Genomic DNA, 21874 nt, shown 5'->3' on the forward strand with positions numbered 1-21874 from the left:
TCTCGTGGAGGGGCTACGGGGTCCGAGGGGGTCCCGTGGGACGACCGAGGGGGGGGGGGCGATGAGGTGACAGTCGTATAATTATTCGACAATGAGGAAGCTAGGAGCCAGTGCGTCTCCTTTTCCAGTTCTCCCATTTTCTGTCTCTCTCGAAGGTTCCCAGATCCTGATAAAAATAGTCACGAACTTTCGTTTTAACACAATTTGTATTTTGCCAGATTAGTCGGAATTAATAGCCGCGGAATTGGTAGTCGGCGGCTGTCTTGCTTTCCACAAAGGGATTTACCTCTGAGAGAGTAGAAAGGGGAGGGGGAGGGATTCGCCGGCGATTTTCGCTTTGGTGGGTACACTGTTAAAAATGATTGATTTTATTTGGCTCTACTAAGGTGGTGGCTAGAAAATATCCCAACAAGTTTCCTTGAGTGAATGTTACTCTTCCTTGGAGTGCACTCTACCCGGATAGGACATGAAATTCGTGATGTCCTCCCTTTCGCGAGAGGGGCCGAATACGTTCCCAATGAGAGTGAAATTCGCTCCTCGAAAAATGGCCGGGATGTATTCACTTAGTTTATTCATACCTGCAGCGGCTCACTACTCCACTCACGTTGTTTCTCACTCGTTGCGATTAGTTCGCCTTCAATACATCCATAGACAATTTGAGCGGCTTAGAGGCAGTAACAGTTGCTCGTCGCATTTTGGCCACAATCAGTCGGTTTGATAATAGCTGCAGCAGTTTACTAATCCACTCACGTTGTTTCTCACGCGTTCCGATTAGTTCGCCTTCAATATCTCGGTAGGCAATTTGAGCGGCTTGGGTCCAGTGGTTTCTTCCACAGCTTTAGGCTTTAGGCATACATCGGTTTATCTGCCATTGAAACCTATAGAGAAGAATCTATAAACAGGATGTTCGTAACGAACACCCTAATAATCGATTCATTAGTTTAGCGTCAAGTGGGGAGATATCGATAATCGACCATTCACACCTCGCCACTGTTTTACAGGGTTAGGGAGCAGAAAATATTATTTTATGGTCCAAGGGGTCAGACAGCTCCATCCGTGCTTCTTCAAAGTGACACTGAGAATAGTCGTTCAGTTGCAGGGACTGATTTCTGGTTTACATTGAACACCGGACTTTTTCCAAATTTCGGTAAGCTCAAGGTTCAACCAAAATGCAGTTTTGGGAACAGGCAACCGCGATTACCTGAACCGAAAAAGTCAACCGTGCTTTCTACCTATGCTCATGATTTAACTCCTTTTTATTGACAATGAGAGTAGACGTGGATCCATACATTTCGAGCAAAGGGAAGCGGAAGGGCAGAGGCGATTCCAGCAAGTTGGCATCACTGTTTTTTCTCCATTTAATTCAGTTGAATATATCGATTCTAGGCGAGACAGGCTGCCGAATCTACATTCGACTTTTTAACATACATTTCAATGGAGAAAAGACAGTGTTGCCATCTTACAAGAATTGCTACTGTGGAAGGGGGGTCCTGCGAGCTGATAGTTGAAATTGGTAGACAAAGCTATAGACAAGGATGACAAAAAGGATATGAAGGGATCCTATTGGTTGAAGCGGGCGGCTCCTATGGACAAAGGAGGCAGGCACTAGACTAACTAACGGCAACCCACGAGAGACCCAATAGTTAGTCCATGATTTTCTCTCTAAGTCTATAGGAACCACCCGTTACAACCAATAGGATCGCTTCATGCTCCTTATGCCTTCTTCCTCTATCGCTTTGTCTATCAATTTCAACAATCAGCCCCCAGGGGTATCCCCCTCGGAAAATTTTCGAAATTCTAAAGCATTGATAGACACTAGACAGTTTGTGTATAAATTTCATCATGACAAAGCACCGACTGTAAGCGCCCTGCCTTCTTATTTCCTTCGTTCCTTTCTTTTTCCTCCAATGTTTTCGGGCAGACGGAGGGGACGTCCGCCGTGTTAAGGAAGAACGCCGTATGTTAATTCGAGAGTTGCCAAAATTCCTTCGATAAAATGTTTATTTTTGAAGAAAGCTATGGATATTTTTCCTTGGAATTTTCAGGATATTTAGGTGAAATTGCGAACATAATTTTCTGAAAGATTGGAAGAAAAACACTGAAAAAAATGATATGTTGTTTTACAGCACCCGGGACGTCAAAAATGTATCTGGTGATCCCAAGATGCTGCCTTCACTGCCCCTGCTGTTAATTTTACATCCTGTGAATGCAAGTTTAACTGCGTGGGCAATCAAGGCAGCATCTTAGGATCACCGGACACATTTTCAACATCACAGGTGCTAAAACAGCATGCCATTTTTTTCAGCGAACGTTAACAAATTTTCCCCAACATTCGTGATTTACCAAAGGAAATTTTGCAACGCCTGAAGGTTCGTACGGCGTTTTCCCTTAGCACGGCAGAGTTCACTCCCCCTTCCCCCCTCCCCCACGGATCCGCATATGCCTGAAAGAGGTTAAGCCTAATTTGGATTTTTCTAAAAGACGGATCGTTATTTCGACGGTGCCGGGACACGAGAGAGGAATTTTGTGGGAGCTGGCCGGGAGGAAGATGATGGTTGGGAGCCCGCTAACATCCTGAATGGCAATATTTCACCGGGCCCAAGGGGCGGAGCGGGGCGGGGGCGGCCACATCCGCCGACGATGATATTAATATACTTAATAATAAACTGAAAACGAGAGAAAACTGATGAATGCTGGATTTGTGAGCAATTGTCTGATAACGGAGGAAGGCGGAGGACCGGCGGGGTGCGGAGTGCAGGGGGGGGGGGGGGGCGAGGCAGCCCGACGGGCGAGCCCCGAAAAGCACGGCAGAACGTTGACCCCGTGTCTACATACTTCCAGTCCAAGTCCACCAATAACCTAGGCGACAAAACGTTGCAATCTCCGCCCCCCCCCCCCTCCGCGGAGGTCCGGGCGTGCACCATGCTCTAAGTCGCATACCTAAGTACTTACATAGCCCCGCGTGCTTTCAAGTCGACGAGAAACCTACACGAGCGTCATCACTGGAAAAAAAATATGGTCACGTCTACTATAAGTCTACTTGAGTTTTTACTCAGAAATACTGTTTAGTGAAAAACCCAGAGTTGTAACACTGTTTACGAGAAACCTAGTGATACTTACCAAAATATGGTAAATGCCACCATATGTCCTGGTGTTTATTACCATACTCGGATCATTGTGTCAGAGTATGGTAAAATCTACCATATTTTTCTTCAGTGCATCATTAGAGGTTGTATTTAGGCAGAACAATTGGAAAACGATTTGTACGCCGCAAGAAAATTGTCAAATTAGCCATTTTATGAAATTCCTGGGCAGATCATCGAATTTTGACTGTTTTTGAAGTGCGGTATGTTTTTGACATAGGAATGTTAAGCTTTTAACGTTTCTGTGGTAAAAATTCGTAAAATCTACAAACCGTCATGGTATATCCCTCTTTAAATGATAATCATATGTTTCAACTGTAAGAGTTCGATCAATTCTAAATCTTATGACATTTGGTGAAGTTTTATGTAACTCTTAGTTCAAGGGCTGGAGATTCTAGCAGATACCATTGTATGATGCACACGTTTATAGTGCATTATTTCTAACTTCCAGTAAATAATTATTCACTCTAAAATTAGTGAAATAATTAAAACTTCGATTTAAGTAAGATTATTTCACTATCTGCCTATGACAAAATGCCTGATTTGATTATTTGCCTGCGACATACGCTTTTATGAAAGTTTATGAAGTTTTAAGAGTTTAAATTTTAGCCCCACTCTCTCCCCCAAAGATATAACAGCGACTCCTTGACTCTCACCACCGGGCGAATTTTTGCGGGTGGAGTGGGTCAACCTATTTGAATTTCAACTAGGTCGGCAGGGTAGCAATCGAAATGAGAAAAACGCTCTGCTGAAGATGGAATTGGATGTATTTCTGTCAAACGGAACTATGGGCATTAAGAAATGAGCCCTGAGACCCATAAGAATATGTGCGTAACAGGGCTCACGTCATTATGCATATAGTTCCGTTTGATAGAAATACGTCCAATTGAATTCAGTTGCTTGATGGATATTGGCCAACGTTTCCATCCATTTATTTCTCGGCCCTCCTCGGGTGGTGGGTCGGTCATTTTGGCGACATGAAAACCAAATTTTGTATGCACACTGTTGCCCAAAGGAATTTCCTTTCGTTGCAACAGAGGTTGCAAGCAGTGCGTCCAAAACCTGTTCAAAGTTACTCGCGGGAATTCGTCTTTTATTTGAGCAACCTATCAAAAAAGCGTATTCTTTACCACATGTCAAGTCGAAAAATTTACAGAGGTTGTCTGAGGTTCTTTCAGTACAGGATTCAAGCGTTTTTGCATTGTGTTAGATTGTTATAGGCACGATGATAAGGGAGAGATAGAGTTACGCCAAGTAGATGCATAAACTACAGTTTGATTTACCCAGATGCGTTTTGGCCCATAGGGCCATCTACTTGGCGTAACTTTATCTCTCCCTTATCAAGTTTAATAGATGCAATATGCGCTCGTTCAAAACCTGTTATAGGCACCTTTAAAACATCACCTTCGCCCTATAGCTGAGTGAAAGATGAATTGCGGGTGGATCAAAATAAACTACAAAAACCCTCAAAAACATTTTCAGGCAAAAAATCCGGTCGAGGAAATTGACGTGTTACATCTTATTAACCAAAAAAATTCCCTTTCACCCCTCCAAGAAGGTTGATAAAACTAAGTAAGTAACTATGAGATGGCAAAAAGCTCTCTTAAATTCTCAGGGTCCATCAAGGCCTCATATGTCCAAAAACTTACTCTATATGGTTTAAAAAAAAGAAACAAAAAATAATCCCTTAACAATAAGAAAATTTAAAAAAAAAACAAAAACAAAAACCGATTATGTGGTTCACAGATATGTACATAAATCCTTCGAATGAACTTGAAATCACAAAATCGGTCGAGAAAATTTAAATGAATTTTCTCCTTCAATTATGAGTTCCGCAACAAGCACGACTCGCTTGAAGCTTTCCATACACGAGCCGCAAGAAACTAATTTCTTCTTTCTTACCTACTGATTGTGAGGAGAGCGGGAGCATTTACTTTTTCCTTCATTTATACAGGATGCAACAAGCATGACTCTTGCGTTTGCAGAAACCCTTTCATTAAGGAGATCGCGAGAGCCTTTACCGCGTTCATTTCCAAAAGGGATTACTCCAGAATTTCATGCATTTTAATAATTTAAACGATTCATCTGTTCTTCTCTTCTCTCCTTCTGTCCATTGACAGAGATACACAATTTTTCCGACTCACTGACGCGACCGGCTCGATGCTCTCAGTGAAACGGTGCCTTTTTATCCCTGACGCCAGTTTCAGTTTTACCAGTGGACCCATTTTACCACATAGGTACATTTCAGACTCTTTCGATTAACTTCGCTGCATCTAAATCATGGTTGCTTTTACTGTAAGCTTACCATATGATTTGGATGGAGAGAAGGCTAAAAGTTTTCGTTTACTTTTCCTTTTTTTCATTTTCACGAAATGGGTCCCATTTGACAAGAGGAGTTACTTAAAAAAATTGAATTAAGTTTCGACATAAGAAAACTCACACCCATGCTGTGATGTAAGTGTTATTCTGATTTTTTTTTTTTTTTTTTTTTTTTTTTTTTTTTTTTTTTTTTTTTTTTTTTTTTATACCTTAGAGGTAATCCACACTTGTTTACGCATCGAGCCGGTCGCGTCAGTGAGTCGGAAAAATTGTGTATCTCTGTCAATGGACAGAAGGAGAGAAGAGAAGAACAGATGAATCGTTTAAATTATTAAAATGCATGAAATTCTGGAGTAATCCCTTTTGGAAATGAACGCGGTAAAGGCTCTCGCGATCTCCTTAATGAAAGGGTTTCTGCAAACGCAAGAGTCATGCTTGTTGCATCCTGTATAAATGAAGGAAAAAGTAAATGCTCCCGCTCTCCTCACAATCAGTAGGTAAGAAAGAAGAAATTAGTTTCTTGCGGCTCGTGTATGGAAAGCTTCAAGCGAGTCGTGCTTGTTGCGGAACTCATAATTGAAGGAGAAAATTCATTTAAATTTTCTCGACCGATTTTGTGATTTCAAGTTCATTCGAAGGATTTATGTACATATCTGTGAACCACATAATCGGTTTTTGTTTTTGTTTTTTTTTTAAATTTTCTTATTGTTAAGGGATTATTTTTTGTTTCTTTTTTTTAAACCATATAGAGTAAGTTTTTGGACATATGAGGCCTTGATGGACCCTGAGAATTTAAGAGAGCTTTTTGCCATCTCATAGTTACTTACTTAGTTTTATCAACCTTCTTGGAGGGGTGAAAGGGAATTTTTTTGGTTAATAAGATGTAACACGTCAATTTCCTCGACCGGATTTTTTGCCTGAAAATGTTTTTGAGGGTTTTTGTAGTTTATATCAGCTCGTTTTTGAATGGAGAAAGGTGTGGCCATAAAATATTAAGTAGGTACTATTGGCTATTTGAAAATCCTGAATGAATGGAAAGTAAACAACATCTGCTAAAGCACTAACACATTCAGCGGAAATTTTAATAGCACCCACTGACTTTGTGATCAGTCTGGAAATAGGTAGTTGAAAGTAGTGGGGCTACCTAAGGTAGTCAAATGTATCAGTACCTATTGGAAAGGCTCACAGGAAAAGGGTGACAGGGGAGGGGGAGGGGTTAAATAGCTATCGAGTTGTCATTTACCTGCGTGAGAAAATTAATGGAAAAAGAGTATAACTTATTGTCATAGGCATTACACTGTAAGCTTATTCCAAGTGATAAAATAATTTTGCTCATTTGTTTCAACTACGCACATCATCCCTCTTAAGCGCACCTATGTTTGTATTAATGCTAGCAGCAAGTTTTTCGATACTGAATTTCATCACTCAGCAACCTATCAGATGATAATGGAAATTCATGAGAGCGTTGCCTTATAAATCATAGGTACTCTATATGGAATGATGAATTATTCATGAAACAACCAGTGAATGAAGTAGTAGAGCACAAATTTTACCAAAATGAGTCTATTTGGTGTGGCATGACTTTAAACCAGCTAGGTATTTTCATGACTTTTGGGATTATTATTCTTTAGAGCATCCAAACATCCAAACTTTGTTCCTACAGACTCTAGGTACACCATACTCTAAGGAGCATTGTAAAAGAAAAATTGTCGATGATTGCAATGAAATGAGAAATATTTTCATTTCCCCTGAATACTTAATTTCTCATTGAAAATTTGGCAACAGGCATACTTATCGCATAAGATGATCTTCCTAACTTGAGGGTGCCAGCAGCCTGATTGTTGAAAGTTTGTGTTTGAAAGGTAGACACAGATGACATTGGTTAAAAGGTGGAGCGTTATTGATCAAATATGTCTTATCGCTGCTTTATCGTGCCTTTGTCTGGTGGAATGGACAACATACTGGCAGAAACTTAAGAGATGCCTTTAGCTTGTCTAGGGTTCCACCCATCAGAGGCACGACAAAACAGCGACAAGACATAGCGCCGACCAATCACGTACCGCCTTTTGACCTATGTCATCTATGTCTACCCGAGAAACACACAATTTCGACAATCAGGCTGCAGGTTCTGACAATGAATACCTATTAAGAGAATTTCTCACTGACCTTATTAAGTATCGGCCATTGCAAAAAAATACCTGCGCATGCAATGAAATAGCTTGTCTTTCTCTTGGATTAATTTCGAATAATATCGCTTCACCATAAAATTTGTCAAATCATATACTTTCCCACATAGGTAGTGCCTTAAGTTATTTTAAAAAATGCAATAGCCACGAAGAAAGTATTTGGTCGTAATACAGGCATTTTAAGGATAAAATATTGCAAAATTTACCTCTTAGTTTCCTTGAGTTTTTAAGGTTCACTGACAGACATCAACCGAAACGGCAATCTCTTGATAAGAGCATTTAGTTAATATATGGAAGGTGATATGCGAGCTTTCCATTTCTTCTCATAAATGATACCAATTGATCTAATCACATTCAGCCTTGGACGATTAGCGGTGCAGAAACTAGGTAGGTCAATACTGAACTCCGAACACCTGATATTTTACGTGCACTGTTTCACTGGAGTAATTACATGCTGGGAGCTGAGCTTAGAAAGCACTCGCTAGGTCAAAATGGAATAATACTTCAGTATAACACATCTAGCAATAAGTATAAATAGCAATAAGTGGGTGCAAACATAACCTTATGACTCTTGATGTAAACAAACACTCAATACGTGAATGACACAGAGGCTCCCTCTAGCAAACTGGTCCTCATTTAAAACAGAGAACTGAGATTAAATATCCATTAACAGGGTGGAGATTATCCCCTCACATAAGCAGCAAGAAAGAGGGGCGGCGATTTAAACAAAGCTTTCCATTCCGATTTAGGTGGGTATATCCTCTCACTTACTGGGGCTGATGCGATCAGGCAAGGCTCATACACAAAGTAAGGATCATGAAGACATACTTCTTGCTGGATAAAAAGATAATTGTTAATATTGTATTCAGCCTTGATTGACACAATCGCACTTATTCCAATGGAACTAGGTAGGAACTGGCACCTACGTATGTTACTACTGTAGTCCTCTTAACAGATAAGCAATTTATTCTGTTACGCTTTTGTACGGAGGAAGAATGGACGCACCCATTTCACACGGTAATCGATGCAAGAAAATGAAGCCTTCATTGTGTTTTCATCATCAACTTATGAAATTATGAGAATAATACGAGTACATACCTTTCATTAAAGACCTTGTTACTAAAGTTGGGCAAAATGATGTTTCTAACAACTCCTGACGCAAAATCAAAGAGACTCAGAAGAAACCAATTTGAGCAAATGCTCACAGTCAAAGACCTTTGATTATGTGACATTCAGTTGACCTATGATTGAACTGTTCCGAAAAGGGATGGAATTGTGCCTCACATACTCAGATACGCAAGCCGCGCGTAACAAGAACGGTAGAAGAGATAGGAGGATTCCAAGATAAATCATGAAGGAAACATGTTCTTAATGTAAATAACATACACTTCAGAGAAGCATAATCACTCCAGAGCACATAGGTTGATGGCAAGATATAGAGCGAATAAATTTTGGTCGAAGTTCAGTTACAGTCGCATGTGAAGACCGAGGCTCATATTCCAGTAATTTTTAGACTTTAGTAGTGAGAATACATTCTGTGATGTAAATGCTGCTTCCTTTGGAGAGTTTGGCACAATTTCGGTGTAATTTCTTTGACCGGAATTACCGGAATTACGTCTATCGCTTCGGTTTTCGGTCAGGTACTTACTGACATAAACATGACGACATAACCTCACTTAAAATTTTGTCACATCATAAAATAAAGATATCACTTGAACATTTTAAGAGAAATTAAGGTATATCGGGCTCCAGTAGAACACGTGAGACGTAATAATAAGAGTACATACATATAGTAGTTAGCATCTACGAAGAATTAAACTCTTATCCAAATTAGGTAAATCTATTCACAATTCACAACTAGTTAAAGTAAAGAGGTTGGTAACGACCGACCAGAAATCGTTTGAGATTTTTAAGAAACCAATGAAGTAGTGTATCGGGATAAAAGTGGGCGTAATAATATAAGTGTGTAATATTAGTTAGGATCTAAAATGAATTGAACTTTTAAATTAAATCTGTTCATTATTCACAAATAAATACAGTAGATGGAGGTTGATAACGACGACCACGACGACAGGAATTTCGTTCCGAAACTCGGACGAACCTGAACAGAATGAACCAATGGCGTTGAACCATTATATTACTGGTTTTTTTCTAAATTCAAAAATTATAGCTAAAATTTTGAAGGATGTAAGCGGATGCTGGATTATCCGTGAGATAAAGCGCTTTTTTATGTGGCAAAATGAAATCCTCACATCTTCACGGAGTGCCCTTTATATAGGCTCCATTACGATCTGCGGCCAGGTAAGCGAGAAATCTGTTGTTAAAGATGGTCATGACGGGCAGTTTAGTCGTATTTTCCGTAATTTCTCTTTTAGAACACCAGGAATGTTAAAAAACTGTAAAAACCCGTGGACACGGTAACATGGCGATTCTTTAGGTACCCACTTTTATGGGTCTAAGGTTTACCGTTATTGCGGAGTTTGAGTGACTTTCTCGGGACCGTGGATTCTTGAAATTCAAATTTCCCGGCAAAGTGAAAAGTAAAATTTTCCTTGTTTTGGGTCATTAAGTGCTTATAACTTTTTGAAAACTCAATGGATCTTAATGAAACTCTTACACTTTGTAGTCCTAATTGAGATGCGTCCGTAGACACCAAGATCGTAGGAATCCGTGCCGTCGTTTGGGCTGCAGTCGAATGGCAATCGAATCAATTTTCAAGTTAAGGGAGTTGCCTGTGACTAAGAGTGTCGGCCACCCGTTTGTTATCGGGACTTTAGTAGGACGTCATTTTCCTCGACCGGGGGTGGCTACCGCCACTCTTGATTTTACCATATATTCTTCCTCGATTTTCATAAGTTTACATAATTGCACACGACGATAGATCTAAATAATACAAATGAAGCAAACCGTTTTCTCATTTGTCCTGATCACATATTCTCTCCGCGCGTTTACTGAGTTTAGGAGTTTTAGTTTAAATGTTCTGTTGGCTCCGAAGGATTGAATTTCAACGAGGAGAGTAAATTTTGACTCGGCCATGTTAATGCGAACCCATGGAGGCTTATAACATTCTAATCGGTCCACATGGGGATTTCATCATTGGAACCAATAGGATAGATCGAGACGAACAGGAACCCATGAGGCACTGATGTTGCAACACGAAGGGTACATGCCATTCGAGTTCAACCTTTTTTCGAAGTAGAAAAGTACAGGTTAAGGCATCTTAATTAACACAAGAGAGATACACTCACGAAGCGGTTTGCTAAGGCTAAAACAAGAAGAAGAAAATGAGCATGCAATTGTTTACGGCAAGAATCAGAGGAAACTTGAGATTTTACATAATCTTTTCATTTTTTTATGTTCCAACTGAAATTGGGCTTCAATTGGCCTGAAGCGTTAGCTGACCGGTCGGGTTCCCTCTGAATTTTAGGGACCGTCCCTACATTCTGTATCGCCCTTTTCCGGAATTTTTGACCCCCCTCCTCCTTACTTGTAATGCTTTTGTGACGTAGGTACCTATCCTTTAATACATAAAAATACAATGGCGTAACGATCTCCTCGACCCCCCCTTCCCTCCCCTGGGGCGTTACGTAATTCAGGGACGGCTCCTCAGCTCCATTATACCCATTTTTAAAGGCATTTCTATCCTCAATACTGCCGTACTAAGGAAAAACGCCGTATGAGCCTCAAGACGTTGCCATATTTCCTTCAATAAATAACGAATTTACCGGGAAAATTGTTAACATTTTTATTCAAAAATGTTAGACAATTTTGCTCGCAATTTAATCTAAAATATCCGAATATTTCAAGGAAAAACAAGCAATACTTTCCTCAAAAATAAATGTTTTATTCGGAGAAATTTGGCAACTCTCGAATGTTCATACGGCGTTTTTCCTTAGCACGGCAGAATTGGATTAAAGACCTCAAGTAACTTTTAAAAAAATATATTTCTGTATTATTTTATCGTTGAATCAGGTTCGACGATAAATGGATTGTACTTCGCAAAAAGGAACCACGAGTATTGCAATGTTGCCAAGATTGTGCAACTTCTTTTGTCTTGGAAAAAAACCTGATTATCCATTGACAGTTTCTATTTACTCGCTAAAAACTGTGAATCTGAGACAAAAATCACCATGTAAATTTCATATTTTTTTCATAATTTCAGTTATTATACTGCAAAGGATGAATTTGCACAACCTTAGCATCATTGCAATGCCTCTGATCCCTTTTTGCAAAATGCAATCCAAATAAAGCCAGGCAAGGGTCATCTTTCGAAGGTACCTCAAAAATATAACGGGGAAAAGAGATGCTTACAAGAGGGAAAGATTATCCAATTTGCTGACATGAACACTAAACATCACAGTTAACCGACGGGTCTTACGACCGCCGCGCGGAGGGACAGGGGTGGGGGTGGGGCGGAGGCCGAAAAGTCCAGTTGGGGGAGGAAGTGCACCGCCGGGCGTTCGGGCCGGGAAACGGTTTCACGACAGATCGGTCATTGCCTTTGCCGGGTTCAAGATCCGTCAGGGGTGCGTGGGGGAGTAAAACGATAGGAAAACTGGTGCAACTGAGCAGGAAGGTTGAATGAAATAGCGTATGCGAGGTCGACTGAGGCTACAATTCTACGACCGGCCGAAGCCGTGGCGACCGGAGAATCACGAGCATATCCGAGCAGCGACGCACAATGGGCGGAAATGCCAATAGATTGGAACAGAGTCCCTTTTTAGAGAGAGCTAAGACAACGCGGCGCATGCATGTCACGAACGGGAATAAAGATTACACAAATCCGACATTTTTGGAATCTTTGATCAACTAGAGTCCCTTTATACTGAGAGTCAAGCCAATGTGAATCCATTTCTGATTGGTTCCCGTATTTTGGGCCTTCACAGTGTCACAAACGGGAATAAAGATTACATTTTCACCGATTGCAAAGATTATGATCTGGGAGGGCGTAGCCCGATTCCGTCCCGAAATTTCTGTTTTTTTTTTTTTTTTTTTTTTTTTTTTTTTTTTTTTTTTTTTTTTTTTTTTTTTTAAAGAATTACGAAAAGAACAATTTTAACGATTCTCCAGTAGAATTCAACAGTAGGTGGAACTTCAGGCTACACTATCAAAAAAAAGTTCGGTCGTACCCTAGTAAAAGTGAGTCAGCCTGACGTCGGGCTAATTCACCTTTACTAAGGTTATGTATGCACCAATGTTCGGTGTTCCATAACATCCCAACTAATCATTCGGTTTGTCAAACCGGACTTTCGGTTCGTGCAACCGAACGGTGAAGTAGGATCCCTCTATATCCCTTTTGTCTTCTTTGTCTATAGCTTTGTCTATCAATATCAAACATTCGCCTGCAGGAAAGGAACAGATTAAGGAGCGACTATAAACAGGTACGACCGCAAGAGCCAGAGGTGGGGCACGCGGTAAGGTCCACTGTGCGGAGCTGAGGGCGGGTGCACGGGCCGTTGGCGGCGCGGCGGTGACTCGCCGGGAACGCAACGCAACGCAAGCTCGGCGCAAGTTGCAACGGTGCGGCGAGCCTGTGCAGCTTTTGAACTTGGGCTGGAAAGTCAGCGAACTTTCTTAGCGGCGAATCTTATTGTGGTCGGCATCGACGTTGGCAGCGATGCTCGGGTTCATGCTCGTTTCGCGGAATGATGCAACGTCGCACGTCGGTCGTCGACTTGTCAGTCATCGCTCTACGTACCCCCCCCCCCCCCCCCCCCGCCTTGCGCCACGCCACCGCAGCTAAGAGTACGCACCGGCCGTGCGCACGCCTACCGACTCCCTTAAAAATACCGAAAGCCCATGGACCGGGTGCAATTCACTGAAAAAAATCTCGGTGTATTTACTAAGAAAAGGGTAAAATTACCGAGAATTGAGGGTTCTGTTTGATCCCAGTTTTTTCTTGGTAAAATTACCATTTACCATTTACCGAGAAATCTCGGTAAAATTATTGAACTTTCTCGGTAATTTTACTGGACCGTGGTAAAAACGCCAATATTTGTTATCGACTGTGGTAGAATTACCGAGATAAAATGGCAAAGTTAACAGGAATTGATTACCAATGAAAGTGGTATTCTTACCTGAAAAAAACAGTAAAAATACCGGTTTTTAGGTAAACTTACCAGTATGTCTTGGTAAAATTGCCAATAATTGGTAAAAAAGTGAGATGGTAAAGGTACCAACAGACCTTGGTAAAAACGCCGAGAATTTTTTTTCAGTGAAGGTGTATCCTCAGCTTTTGCGTAGTGCATTCATGGTGCGATTAGAGTCTCTTTATACTCAGAGTTAAGACAACGCGAATCCATTTCTGATTGGTTCCTGTGTTTTAGGCCTCCATATAGAGTCACAAACGGGAATAAAGATTACACTTTCACCAATTGCAAATATTATAATCTGGAACGGAATGGGGAATCACGGGTTCGGCAAGGAACAAACGGAATGAGAGGAGGAAGGGGGAAAGGAATTTGAGAATGGGCCGATCAAAGATTACGAGAAACTTTCAATTCGTGCAATCTTTATTCCCGTTTGTGACTCCATGAGGGGGTGGGGGGTGGCTTAATTCTCAGTGTAAAGGGACTCTAGGTACGATCGACGGCGTCAAATTCTAGCCATTGGGAGGTTTCTCGGCATCACTGGAGAAATTGGGGATGGTGAGAAAAAACGACGGGAAAGGCTCACAGAGATTGTTTCATACTTTTTGCAATTCTGTTTTGTCCCTGCAAAATATAGGCAGCTTTATTTTAGCACTTATAACTTCCATATGTATGCAACTTTGTCGGTTTTTCAAATCTCTAAACGTTGAAAACAATAATGAAGTCAGGTCCGAAGATAGCCCCAAAAATAATGAAAGAGTAAAGTTATGAGCCCTACCCTTCACACTGAAAGAAAATTACACCAAATGATTGCGGTGGACGCACGGGTTGTGAAGAGTTTTTTTAGCCAACTTGCGTTGAAAATCAGCGTGAAGCTGAAAATCTCAATACAGAGGGAAAAAGCTCATATAAGCTTAATTTTCCCACAAAGAGATACGCTGTTTGGTGCAATACTAGCTTTTTTATCGTGCTCTCGTGAGCTTTTTCCCTCTGTATTGATATTTTCAGATTTATGCTGATTTTTAACGCATGTTGGCGAAAAAAAATTATATGAAAAATTGAAAGCGATAACATTGCTTGTCGAACTTTCCCGTAAAATTAGTTTCGAAGAGCCGAATGTAAGAAAAAGTACAGCATTGCAATTACTGTTTTCTGTAATAAACGAACTCGTCTCAAAAAAATCGTAAAATTGAAATCAGCAAAAATCATACAATCTTTCATAATTGAGAGGTTAAACAAATCCCGCGACGAGAGGCTCTTAAACTAATAAGGAAGGAGCAAGACTGCAGGGATTAATAGTTGCGTACGAAGGAGGTTGGAAGGGAGGAAATCACCATTTCAAGGAGGATGATTGACACGATAGGACGTATTTCTGTCACACGGAACTATGTGCATTATGACGTGAGCCCCGTTATGCATGTATTCTTATGGGTCTCAGGGCTCATGTCTTAATGCACATAGTTCCTTTGACAGAAACACGTTCAATAGATAAATAGCGACATGATGGATTGCAGAAAAGGGACCTGATCGATAATCGCTGTCGGAATAGGCCGAGGGAGTAGGCCTAGAAGAAAAAAATCGCCAAGAACTAAAAAGCTAATCCTCGGAGAAAAAGTCATTCACCTCCCTGTTAATATTGGCGGGAAAGGTTAGTAACCGGAGCGGACCCGAGTCAACAGCTGCTTGTGCTGCGCTGCCGCTTCGAGTGGACGTCTCATCGATTGGTGGTGCCGTTCATGAAAAACCTCCATTTCCACCCTCTTCTACCTTGCCCTCTTTCCAGAGAACGTAGTGGTATTCAGTGCTGCAATTTTATTTCCCCGAAGATTCCGTCGTTTTCGGAATGAATTTCCCAAATCCCAGGAAAATTTCCGATTTTTTTTTATAAGTTCCGCGGAAAAATTCCGAGGTGCGCCCGGATTTGGATTGCATTTTGCAAAAAGGAACCACTAGCATTGCAATGTTGCTAAGATTGTGCAACTTCTTTTGTCTTGGAGGAAAAACCCGATTATTCATTAATAGTTTCTATTTTACTCGCTAAAAACTGTAAATTTAAGACAAAAATTACCATCTAAATTTCATAGTTTTTCACGATTTCCGCAATTTTATTGCAAAAGATGAAGTTGCACAATCTTAGCATCATTGCAATGCTAGTGGTTCCTTTTTGCAAAATGCAATCCATTTAGTTTCAATGATCGTCAAATTTAATCAGAGCCTTGATCAAATAATTGGTCCGACCGACGGAAAACCCCGAATTTCGAGAAAATGCCCGAAATGTGGAAAATAGCTAAAAATCCCGGAAAAAGTCGCAATTACAGTGGATATCGAATATAACGACCCATAGGGCATAACCACGCAATTTGACCGGTCCCGGCTAAACTCCATTTTGACCAATGTATTTGCGTGTTGTCTAGAACGACATATCGCACATAGCGACATATCGGCCATAGCAACGGACTTTCCTCGAAATTTCGGGCTGTGGTATTAACTGCAACGCCTGGAGCATCGCCCAGCGAGGCAATGCACTTCAAATGCTATCTCTATTTAAGACTCGGTAGTCCATGTAAATCAAGAGAAGAAAATTAGTTGGATTTTATGTAGCACGTTTAAATGACAATGTTCATGACTATGTTCCATTCAGTGTGAGCAGAAACTCCATCTTAGTAAAAAGTCCTTTGCATTTTTGACTTTTGTCTCGTGATGAGGCATCTGCCTTAGTGCATCTGCACAAACAAACAAGAAAGATGAGAACTTCTTAGCTCCGCCCGTTTGAATAATAGCGCCAAACACAGTGCGTTCGGCTTGAAATGCGTATTAGCGCCTACAAGACCATGCGAATACTTCACGCATTGCGTCAAACACAGTAGGGTCGGCTCGGTCCTCCTGAAACGCATATTTAGCGCCTACAAGGCTGTAGTGATACTTCACGCATTACGCCAAACACAGTGCGATCGGTGTGAAACGCATATTAGCACCTACAAGACTGTATGCGTAGTTTACGCATTGCACCTACACCAAGGTGCGCGCTTCGTCGTTGAACATTCGTACTTTATCGTATTTGAGATACATGGTTTCGCATCAGTTCGCCCATCAATATGGTTTTCAATAATGGTTTCCATACAAACAAAACAATGGATCAGGAGTCCGTCTCCACAGACGAGCAACGTTCGTCGACTCAGATCGATAAAGATTTTGTAATTTCCACGGAAAATTGTAATACTTTTTCAGTAGGTGTTCTAAACAATAAGTTGCAAACGATTCGGTTCATACATGTTTTGTTAAAAGATGACCTGCAGTTGCTTCATCATTCGGTACTCTGTTCTTCTGGCACTGACGGATTAGAATTTTATGTATAGCTTTCACACGAAGCTCGAAAGCACGGGTTTTCAACCCCAGACTTTAAACCGCCGTAGCGTCGCACAGTGGATCGAGTCAATCAGAGAGGTCGGACACGACAATTTTGACTTAAACTGCAATTTTTTATGTTTATCCTGCCATATTTTAAATTGTAAGGGGTGTTTCTGGAAGAAAATTTTACGAGGAAACCAGTGGGACCACTTATAGAGCCTCAAAGTTTCTATATATAAACGAAGTTATGAGCGTTTGAAGTTTCCAAATTTTGTCCGACCTCTCCCGCAGACTCGATCCAGTGTGCGTCGGTTTGGTGTGAACTTTTTTGTTCCAAAACGTTTGTAGAACTCTCATCTGTGTTCCGGTTGAAACATTTAATCCTAACCATATTTTTCATTCATTTATTTCGCGGTACATTTTTATAATGCACTATAACTACACCGGTGGTTGGGATCATTGTCCAGAATCGCATTATTCGTGCCGATATCTTGAGAGAGAAGTGGAGGACACGAAGAAAAAAGAATGCGGAAGAGCTACACGAGTGAAGCAAGGCATTTCTCCTTAAAGCGTCCAGCCCACCTACAAACTAGGGGCCTCAAAGAGGCTCATCGATGGAACTGTTGACTGTTGCCTTTCAAAGATCGTCGGGCCGTGTTCGGGATACATCACAGATCAGATCTTGAAATTTTCAAGGCATTCCGTGCAGAAATGGCTGAGAAATAGAAGAATTAGTGCCAGTTTGAGAGCCCCAGTTTGTACGTGCGGGCTGGACGCTTAATAAAATCAATCAAGTAAAACTCTGGTCAACAATCAACGAAGTACCACTACATCAACATCACTGCAATCAGCGCACATCGCAATTTTCCGCCCACTTTCCCCTCCTCTCACCCTCACTCTACTAAATCTCCAAGATAAAACTGCAAAGCGTGAGCAGACCCCTTAAGGAGACGGATTTTTTCATCTTACTCCCTCACGCTGCCACAGGAAGTTTGACTTACGTTGAGTTGAGAGTATTTTCATGAGGAAGTATGATCATCTCTGGTATAGCCCTTTATTTTGCCAAGAGTTTGTGGCTGTACGAGGTGATTGCAATAATCCGAACAGTTTATTTTTAAGTTTAGTAGCTTTGATGTCCAAGCTTTCATCCTACATTTAGATGCTGCTGAACACCGAGTAGTGACAAATTTATAACTATAAAAGGTTTTTCCCATCAACTGTAGACTTATTTTAGGAAGGACAAGGCGCATAAGAACAGTTTTTGAAAAAAAAAAATTGAGGTATCCGTGAATTCAACAAAAAGTAGTCTTAAAATATGTTCTGTGACATATTTACTGCTGAAACCAATTTTTTAAGCAGCGAAGTGAGTTTGCACTTTCTTTCCGCCACAAGGCTCTGTGCACCTAATTTTGGAACTTCAAAGGCGTATTTCTCGAAATAGCAAAAACTGCACCAGTATTCCTTGTCCTCCAAGCCCTCATGTGGAATCAACAAACGCACCCTCCCATTGGTTTTTCTTTTTACTTGCAAACATTTCGCGGTTTCCGTGCCCTCCCTTCAGTATACTGTAGTATACTGTATACTGTTCCGTCAGTATACTGTATTCAGTATGCATTTTTGCATCAGCGAAACTGAGAGTAGTAATTATTTGTGCGGGGGCAAGCACAAATAAGCACTTCATCAAGAGGATCTTGAGAGGGAGGGTTACAGAAAAGCATCTTATCGGTGAGGATTTGCCGAGACACTCAATCAGCTCAGAGCAGAGGGGATCCCAGACCCCCCTCCGAGAGAATGTTAAAAACCAAGATGCCAGAAGCAATTTGAGCTCCTCTTGTCAAAAAAGTTATTGTTTAAAAAAAAAAAAAAAATTGACAGAAATATCACGCGATGGTCTCTCAAAGTGCCTGTACTCACGTGAAGAGGCCCAGGCTAACTTTTGGGGGCAGCCCCCCTCCCCACCACCCACCTCTTTTCCTTACTACTTGAACCTATGCTTATTTTCTGAACTAGAGTGTCTCTGAGGATTTACACTCTCTTTTGTTCAAAGTGTATCTTTTTTTCTCCCTAAATTTTCGATTTTCTAAATAACTACTATAATCGTTTCTTTAAGATTTGCTTCACTTATAAATGAGTCTGGTCTTGTCTGAAATAAAATTTCTGATATACATTAAAAATAGGTCCTGTTTGATTCTTTTAGTTCTGAAAGCACATGGTAATCCAAAAACTGATGATTGCAGAGTCGCCTGTAGGATACACATCACCTAAAATCTTATTTTATTTTGTTTTACTCCCTTCGAAAAGTAACCACGAGCTTTTAACAAAGAAACAAAAGAGGATTGGTAATCTCTGAAGTTTATGCTATTGACTGGATTGGACTGACTGCCATTGACCACTGCCAGTTCTGCTTGGTTTTATTATGAATGTCCGCCCATAGTTCCTCATAGACCTAAAAGTTTTTTAGACGTTGCTGTTTAATGAGGCAAGAGTCCAAATAGCTAGCGACAAAATACCTATTGGACTATTTTTTAGTGTGTGCGATCAAGGAAAATAAAACAAAAAATGAAATGTTGGTCAGTGTGTTGGTTTGGAACAAGCTTTGACCTTGGAGGAGCTGTCTGTTTCGGAACTTTATGACGCTAACTAGTTCAAACCACCGAGTGTAGTTGTTTCAATTTGAGATTTATTGATATGAATGAATGAGTCAGTTCAACGTAATCATTCGTGAATTGCGTGAGTTGAGAGTGTAGGTAGGTTTTATTACACATCTAGGCATTACTTGGGATGAGGAGAGGGAGGAGTATGGAAGGTTAGACTTCATACTTGAGCCAAGCACTAACTTAATGTAATAGTTATGTAGACTTAAAGCATAACTCCTGGGTGACACGATTTTTGGGAGGATCCAAATTCTAGAAGCGTATTTCGCTAAACTAACTACGAATAAAATGTTTCTGCGTGTATGGTAGAAATACGCAGTTTGTGAAAACTTCAATCATATTTTTTAGGTCCCACGTACACTCAAAATTGGAGGGTCAGACTTCGGATTCTAATCAATCTAATAAATAGTTTTCTTTAGGAATTAAATAACCTGTGCGTGCATGATTGTATCAAATAAGATCAAGTATTCTCCTTTATTTCTCATTTCTTTCTCGTCTCTTTTATCTCCATCGGAGCGTCTTTTCGAAATCAACCCCGATAAAACTTTAATGTCAAAAAAAGAAATATAGAAAGGAAAAAAATCGATGTTTGAGGTTAAAAAGTAATTTGAGATCGGAGAGTGCCTAGATGCTTCATGAATTGAATGAATGAAAACATGAGCCGAATTAATAAGTGGCCAGGGGGTCGTCTCCCCACGAAATCTACTTGGCCCCTCCCGAAAAGTATGAAGGGTTCTGCTATAATAAATTTGCGTTAAAAATGTTTCATCTTTAAAAAATTCGATCAATTCGTTACCAAGAACAGTTCAAAATTGTTCTTGATACGATTCAATTCATCAAAAATTTGATAACCGCGAACTCCCTTTTGAGGATAGGGAAATCCCCCGAGCTCTCTTTTGGACCTGAGAACGCCCACAAATCCCCTTAAAGGGGTTTTTTTTTTAGTGTCATCTAGACCCCCTTTGATGAGGTGTCCTTCTGCCCCTCTCCCCCAAAAAAGTTCATAGTTCCGCCCATGCTTTCAAAGTAAGACTGCTGTCGGACTTAAATTATGAGAAGTTGGAGAGGAGAAAAGAACTAGTTATGAGTTTCGTTTAAATTACCTCTGCAAACGGAAAGGAGCCAGTTGAAAGGGCAATTTTGGGGAAAGGGCAAAGTTGGAAATAAATGTTTTGCTAAGACGACGTGAAAAAATCCCTTTGTGAATGATAGAATGTAACTGTCTGCGTCCTTTGGTCCTCCTGGCGAATGGCTCTCCCCTCGATTATGCCACTTCAGAGCACAGAAATGGACGTATTTCTGCCAAACGGAACTGTCCACATTATGGCGTAAGCCCTGTTATGCATATATGTAATGGGTCTCAGGGCTCATGTCTTAACGCACATAGTTCCGTTTGGCAGAAATACGTCCAAATTTGCGAATGTGTCTATAACGCGATGGAGGACAGATAAATGCCAACAAGCGTGTTTTATTTATAATCATCTGCCATTGATGCCGCTTCGTGCGGAAAAATAAGTATCAGCATGCTTTTAACGCAGAAACAAAGCATCTAACGCATGTTTGCCGAGGGATTCAAGATCCATCATCAAGAAAGTGTTTTCTTGTATTGAGCTTCACTTTATATATATATTTGAGGGGGGTGGTGGTTAAACGTGACTTATTTTCATACGTAGAATTTCAACTTTGGAACCTGAACTTCATTCTTCGCACCATTTTTCTTCACAGTTTTTTCACACTCTAATACAATGGTTTCGTAAAATTCGTGATAAAATGCATATAAATATACCTTACTTTTTCCAGCCTAGAGGATTTGATGCCCCATTTTTGCAGAACGTTAAAAGTACGTAAAGATGACTCATTGCTAGAGTTTTAATATTTTTGGAAGGTTATAAAAGAAAGGTTGAATCATGAAAAAAATCACGAAAGTTACTGCAGAGGAAAATTTCCAATTTCCAAATTACACCAAGCACTCACTTCATTATTCGCTTTGCATGCACTCAGTGTGTGAATGTAAATAAATGTAAAAGTTCATTTGGCAAAATTCACGCTCATTTTCTCCTAATACTAGTTACACTTCTTTGCCAGAAAGCACCATGTATATCTATTGAATGTAACTTGAAGGGAGAGTACTATTT

At 40.5% G+C, this 21874-nt stretch overlaps 1 long non-coding RNA gene across 1 annotated transcript; it reads right to left on the minus strand.

The window, feature by feature from the left end:
* Positions 1–6247: 6247 nt before the first annotated feature.
* LOC140223868 (uncharacterized) lies at positions 6248–10936 on the minus strand. The gene is made up of 2 exons (XR_011899158.1): positions 8747–10936; positions 6248–8129 (listed from the first exon to the last, which is right to left on the minus strand). It is a non-coding gene; the product is annotated as an uncharacterized lncRNA (long non-coding RNA).
* Between the last annotated feature and the right edge of the window lie 10938 nt (positions 10937–21874).

Source organism: Bemisia tabaci, chromosome 2 (genome assembly GCF_918797505.1).
Source record: "Bemisia tabaci chromosome 2, PGI_BMITA_v3".
Classification (NCBI taxonomy): Eukaryota; Metazoa; Arthropoda; class Insecta; order Hemiptera; family Aleyrodidae; genus Bemisia; species Bemisia tabaci.